This window comes from Nicotiana tomentosiformis, chromosome 7, assembly GCF_000390325.3.
Source record: "Nicotiana tomentosiformis chromosome 7, ASM39032v3, whole genome shotgun sequence".
Taxonomy (NCBI): domain Eukaryota; kingdom Viridiplantae; phylum Streptophyta; class Magnoliopsida; order Solanales; family Solanaceae; genus Nicotiana; species Nicotiana tomentosiformis.
The window spans coordinates 86703870-86710298 of NC_090818.1; the positions used below are offsets into that span (position 1 = coordinate 86703870).

A 6429-nucleotide genomic window follows, 5' to 3' on the forward strand; every position below is an offset into this window, starting at 1 on the left:
TTCAAGCTCGTAGAAGGAATGGGAAGTAAAGAGTTGAAGAAGATGCAGAAAACTCCCACGAGCTTTTAGGTTAATGCCATAAATTTAGTCACGAGGTAAACATACCCGTACTTGTAAATCTTCTATAAAGAAAGCAGTTATGAAAATGTTGCGCATAAATATTTGTTTGAAAGTTCAAATAAAACTTCTTCAAATTACATAATGTTTAATATCTTTGCACCAATATGAAGATGAAACGTCATCTTCATTAGTGTTGATAATATAAAAGGGCTATCTTTTATGAAAAAGCATGTGTATATTAAGACGCGGCATATTAGATCAATTTAAATGCGAGTAATAGAAAAAAATTCTAAAGAGCAAAAAGCATAATATAAGATATGCAACGAAACAATGTTAACATTAACATCCCCAAAAACAGGGAAGGAAAAGTTTCCAAAAATCCACTTCAAGCAAAAGAAAAATGTTTCATAACCACCAACAAAAGTAAATTTCTAAAGTGAAGGGTGAAAAACTAAGGAGCATCACCATCAGGGGTGGAAGGATCAACTTGATAAGACGAAGGCTGGGCATTGGCTTGGTCAGCTATTAGATCGTCTTCATCACCTTTGGAACTTCCGTCCTTGGGTGTTGAAATCTTTTGACGTCACTGAGTCCTTTCAATTGCCTCTTTAGTTTTGACAATCTCAGCCTTGAGGTCAAAATCCTCCCTGGTTAGCCTCGATCAAAGTCCTAAGACGGGTGTTTAAAAAATCCCACCTAACATCAAGTGTTAGTTTGTCTTCGAGAACCTCATAATCTTTCTCTAGTTGCTCTTTCTCTGCCCTCGACTCTTCTTTTTCAGCTTCTGAGGCTTTAAAAGATGCCTTCAAGGGTTCAAGAGTATCCTCAAGGAACCTAACTTTATCAGAATAGGAACCTAGATCCTCTTGAGCTTGCGTAAGTATTTGAACTATTTCACCGGTATAAAGATCCTTCTAATTTAGAAGTTCCTTTAGGCTCCTAATCTCCCTAGTAGCCCTAGAAAGTTGCTCAGCAAAGGAATATTCTAGTCTATCCTTGTCTTTTTTAATTTGATTTGAAGAAGCCTTCGAAACAGCTAATTCAGCAGTTGTAATTTTAAATTGCTGCTCCAAAGCCTCTTTTAATTCTACTAAGGTCTCTTTTTCATGTTTAAGGCTTTCAAATTATTCCTTTCAGTTGTCAGCCTCTGTATGCAGCTCTTCCACTTGCTGCTCAGTCCAAGATATCCTTCTTATCAAGTCTGCACCTGTTAAATTGATCTACATAAAGACAAGGTAGAAAGGTTACAAACTTATAAGAGAAGGAGAAAATATAGAAGAAGAAAAGTATACCTTAAGGGCAGAATGAATAACATCATTTATTATGGTTAAAGAGATGTGAGACTCGAGCTTTTCTCTCTCCACGGGGCCGATTAACGGTTTCAACCATACCGCAGCCCGGCTAGACTTCTTTAACAAGTTCCCACCAACGGGTACTTCGATCAAACTTTGCTTCATACCTATCTCCCGGTAGAAGGTCCGCTTCTTCACGAGGGATAGCAGCAGGTGCGGTAACAGAAACAATCACGTGTGTGGTAGCAGAATAAATGGAAAGAAACAGCAGGAGCAAAGGGCGTCATTGGAAGGGTAGCAAGGGGTGGCTCTTCAGAAACTAGGCCAAAATCTTCTTCACCCTCAAATCCTTGGGCAAAGTGTCTATCAATAGGACTTGAAAGGGGATTGCCAAAGTGGTAAATATCTTCATCATCTGAGAGGTCCAAGGGGACACTCGAGTTCATCAACAAGTTTGAAAGGCACGGAGCTAGGAGGTGGATCTTGAGGGGCAGAAGCTTCATCATCTAAAACCACGCATCTCCTGACCTATGGCTTTCTTACCAAAGAACCATCAACATCATCTTCTTCTTTTTCATAGTCACGAGCTTCAGCATTCTTCCTCATTAAAGAGAAGACATGCAGAATTTACTCCTGCGCTATGCTAATGGAAAACCTTGCAGTAGGAACAGAAGCGGGACGAATGCCACAAGCAGTAAAAAATGAGAACAACAAAAAAGGTTCGAGTAAAAGAAAACACAATAAGATAAAGTCATGGTAAAAAGGAATACCGTAGGTTTTTCACTTCCTACACAAACATCTGGGAGAGAAATTTTCATGATCTCTGTTCCATAGGGGTGGCGATCAAATTTGTTTTTACCCAATCATGGAAGTCGGGAAGTTCACTAGAAACTTTCATGATTGCTGGAAAGTAAAAAAAACACGCATGAGAAAATTGAAGCCTTGAGAGAAGCAGAAAAGTGAAGAAAAATACTCAGGTGCAAAGTTTCACTTCTTAGGGAAGGGCATGTTTTTATCACCCACTAAATCATGTGTGAGAACAAACACGAATACGCATACTAGCCACGGTCACGATCATCCTCGGGACTGACTAAAACTCTCTTGCTTCTCGCCACAACTGAAAAAAACACTTTTGCAAAAACGTTTCGGGGAATATAGATGGAGTAAGTGATGAAAGTAAAAGGGACTGAGATCAAGTTTGACAGATAGCGAAGGCAAGCTACTGCCCTCCATATAATCGAACCAACTTGACCAAGATAAACATTGAAGTAACGACAAAACTCAATGATCACTGGATCGATAGGCGGGTTGAATCCTAAAGAAAAAGACTAGGTGTAAACAAATGAATAACCCTCACGATAAGAGGTTATTCGATCATCAGCACTAGCAACTATTACAAGGAAATTAGATCTCCAGTTGTATTCACGACGAACTAAATGAAGAAGACCAGGAGTGATCAAAGAAGGGTGATGATCGGCAGGGTTAAGTGTAGCTATGGAAGAAATTTTTTTTTCTCATAGCCTCACGGTCCAAAATAAAAGAAAATTCCTGAGGGACAATTTCAGAAACAATAGGTTCTTGCAATAGTTTGTCATGATCTTTACCTCTAGAAGAGGATCTAGGGGTTGAATAAGTTATAGCTTTGGAAGAAGAGGGTTTTGTAGTATTTTTCTGGGAAGGAGTAGAGCAATGGCTTGATAAAAAATCTAGGCTATGAAGTCTATCACCTCTTCTACTCCTGATTGGGGGCAAGTTCATCAACAATGATTACTTTACGAGGGTTTGATGAAGAAGTAGTATTTGAAAAATGAGAAGTCATCTTTAATGGTGAAAACACGAAGAGATGTAGAAATTGCAGAAGAAAATAGAATATGAATGAAAGAAAGAAAAAGAAATTTTTGAGTGGCATGTGATACGGTATTTATAAAGAAAGACCATCATTATGAACAGTCATCTTGGAACCATCAATTCGAACTGACACAGCCGCAGAAACCCCTAAAAGACGCTATAAATTGCAGAGCCAATTATAACGGGACACATGTCCCGCGCATTAAATGGAAAGGACGTATGTCTCATCGCTTCTGAGGAAAATATTATGATGGTTGGGAAGAGGCGGCATGACATTCCTGCCATAAATGAACTTACCACTTCCTGAATATTCTGTTGAGAATATTCAAAAAGTGGGGGGGCTATCTGTATTGATTGAAAAATGGGCATGACACGTGGATTAATGGTATGGTGACAGGAGGCATTTGTATCAGGTTAATGAAGGAGAATGATGATGCATGATTAAAATACACACGGGATTTATGAAGAAAGGTACCGTACCTGATATATGGGAAAGAAGAAATAGGCACGAGATACATCAAGGCCATAAAAGGGGAAGATTCATGAACAATTATAAATATGGAAAAAGAATCAGCATTATCCCTGATTATGCGCGATCACCTATTATTAACATAGCTGTTACGAGTAGTTTTAGTAACGGGCAATTAATGGAGTTAATGAAAGTAACGGGTATGAATTAATTAAGGGGAACCGTTACATTTGTATATCATTATATAAGGGCCCTTACTTTTTTTGTACGATCATCAAAATATTCACAAATATATATGCAATCAGTCTAATACCTTTATATTTTTACTTGATTGAAGATTCTTGTCCACTTCCTTTGGGAGAGAAAACATCGTCCATCAATAAAATTTTCTTCCTTCATTTATCATTTCAATTATTTGTTTTATTCTCGCATTTTTTGAAAAGTGAAGTAAATTTGGTTATTAGAAATCCAATTTTCTTTAATATTGACTTTAACCACAAAAATTATTTTTTGGTTAAACAAAAATTGAGAAGTACTAAAGCATTGTGCTTGTGACAGATTAGGCCTACATGGAAGCGTGCCCACCTCGCAAAAAGAACATTCAGAATAAATATAGTTTGAGGGGACTTCACTTGATTACCCAAATTCTACACACACGAGGGGTCAAAACAGTGACCGCGGAAGAGTACTGAGCTGTTCTTGGATATTAAAAAGGGGCCAACAACAAGTTAGGAGTGCCTACACGTTATGAGATATCAATGAATAGAGTCCCGTGAACAGCAACTACGTACCTAACATGGATTCAGTGGTTTTAATTGATGACTTTTCCAGACTCCTCTGATTGAAAGAAACAATTCAATCAATTAGGAATTCCTTGTGACGAAGTACCATTTAAACTACTGAATCCTATGTACTGAGAATAGCACAATGGAGGAATGATATTGATGAATCTCATAAATTTAATGTACTTGCATAATTCTTTTTCAAAATTCATTCCATATATTTATTGGAAAAGAAAACAAAGCAAATAGAAGGCCTTTATCAACGTATGTTAGAGAAACGGTGCTATTTTAACATACCATATTGGGGGTTATGGTGGGTTTGGGGTCTGGTCGAGCTAGTCCTTTCCAAACTGTGATATAAAGTATTTGTAGAGAGTGAAACATAAAAGAATGAATGGATTTTTCAAAGAGTACGAGCTCGTTATAATTTGCTGAAAAAATAATTTTTAAGGAGTTACGTTGAAATGATCCGGCCGGTCGTTTTGAGTATTTTAACCATGTTTTTCTTATTTGATGCTTTATAGATGTGTATTTATGATTATGTGATTTGTGGAGGCGGTTGGTTTTGTTTCGATGGAGTTTTGGATTGAATTGGGACACTTAGTCCCAAGGTTGGAAGCTTAAGTTGTGATGTTTGACCGGAGTTTGACATTTGCATAGACGACCCGAAATGGTATTTTGATGATTCCGATAGGTTCGTATGTTGATTTTGGACTTAGGTGTATGTCCGAATTTGGATATAGAGGTTCCTAGGTTGACTAGGTTATAATTGGCGAAAGTTGTAAAGTTGAAGGTTTGGAAGATTCATAGGTTTTACCAGGAGTTGATTTTGATGATGTCAGATTCAGATTGTGGTTCCAGGAGTTGGAATAGGTCTTTTGTGTCATTTGAAGCTTGTATGTAAAATTTGAGGTCATTTTGAATTGATTAGATATGGTTCGGCATGCATTTTGAAAAGTTGGAAGTTGAATAGTTTCTTAGGCTTGTATCGAGGTGCGATTCATGGTGTCGATTTTGTTTTATATGATTTGAGACTTCGATGTGGTCCATGTTATGTTTTGGGATTGGATAGTATGATTGGACGGAGTCCCGAGGGGCTCGGGGTATTTCAAATGAGTTTCAGATCTTTCTTTTATGTTTGGCAGTTTTGGCCTGCTATTTTTGCACCCGCGATGGAATGGGCGCATGTGCGAGCCCGTAGAAGCGGACCTGTGGCCACCGATGCGGTGCATGGCTGGGAAGGCTGAGTCCGCGGATGTGGACTGGGGAGCATAGAAGCGCAAGCGCAGAAGTGCAGGGTCTTCTGTAGAAGCGGATTCACAGAAGGGGTTTGGTGTCCGTAGAAGCGACTGGTCGGAAGGATTAGTGACTTCTACATCTGCGATGGATTTTTCGCAGATGCGGTACCGCAGATGCGATTTTTGGTTAACAAATGCAGAATCGCTGGGCATGATATATTATTTTGAGGGTTTGGTCATTTTTTATTATTTTGAGTTGTGGAGCTCGGTTAGAGGCGATTTTTGGAGGGATTTTCACTACAATTGAAGGGGTGGGTACACTCAACTTGATTTTGATGATTAGATATTGATTTCCCATGGATTATTACGCCTAGTTTATGTGATTTAAAGGTAAAATTTGAGGATTTTGGTCATGATTTTGGAGAGTAAAAATTGGTAATTTGGGGGTCTATTTGAGGTTGGATTTGGATGAAATACACATAATTAGACTCGTATTGGAATGTGTAATCGGGATTTGTGATTTTTTTCAGGCTCCAGGGTGCGGGATCGGGATTTGACTTTTTGAGTTGACTTTGCATATTTGTATCAAGATCTTAGCTTTAATATTTAAGGTTATTTCCTGTGGATTTTATTGACGATATTAAGTTATTTGGGCTGGGTTCGAGCCATCCGGAAGTTGATACGGGGGAAGAGATTCTTAGAGTATTGCTTTGGCTTGCATGAAGTACGTATCTTACGTA

General features: G+C 38.3%; 1 long non-coding RNA gene across 1 annotated transcript; it reads right to left on the bottom strand.

Moving 5' to 3' along the window:
- Positions 1-386: 386 nt before the first annotated feature.
- On the bottom strand, positions 387-3866 carry LOC104097248 (uncharacterized). Its single transcript, XR_686509.4, has 3 exons — positions 2123-3866; positions 1353-2007; positions 387-1280 (listed from the first exon to the last, which is right to left on the bottom strand). It is a non-coding gene; the product is annotated as an uncharacterized lncRNA (long non-coding RNA).
- Between the last annotated feature and the right edge of the window lie 2563 nt (positions 3867-6429).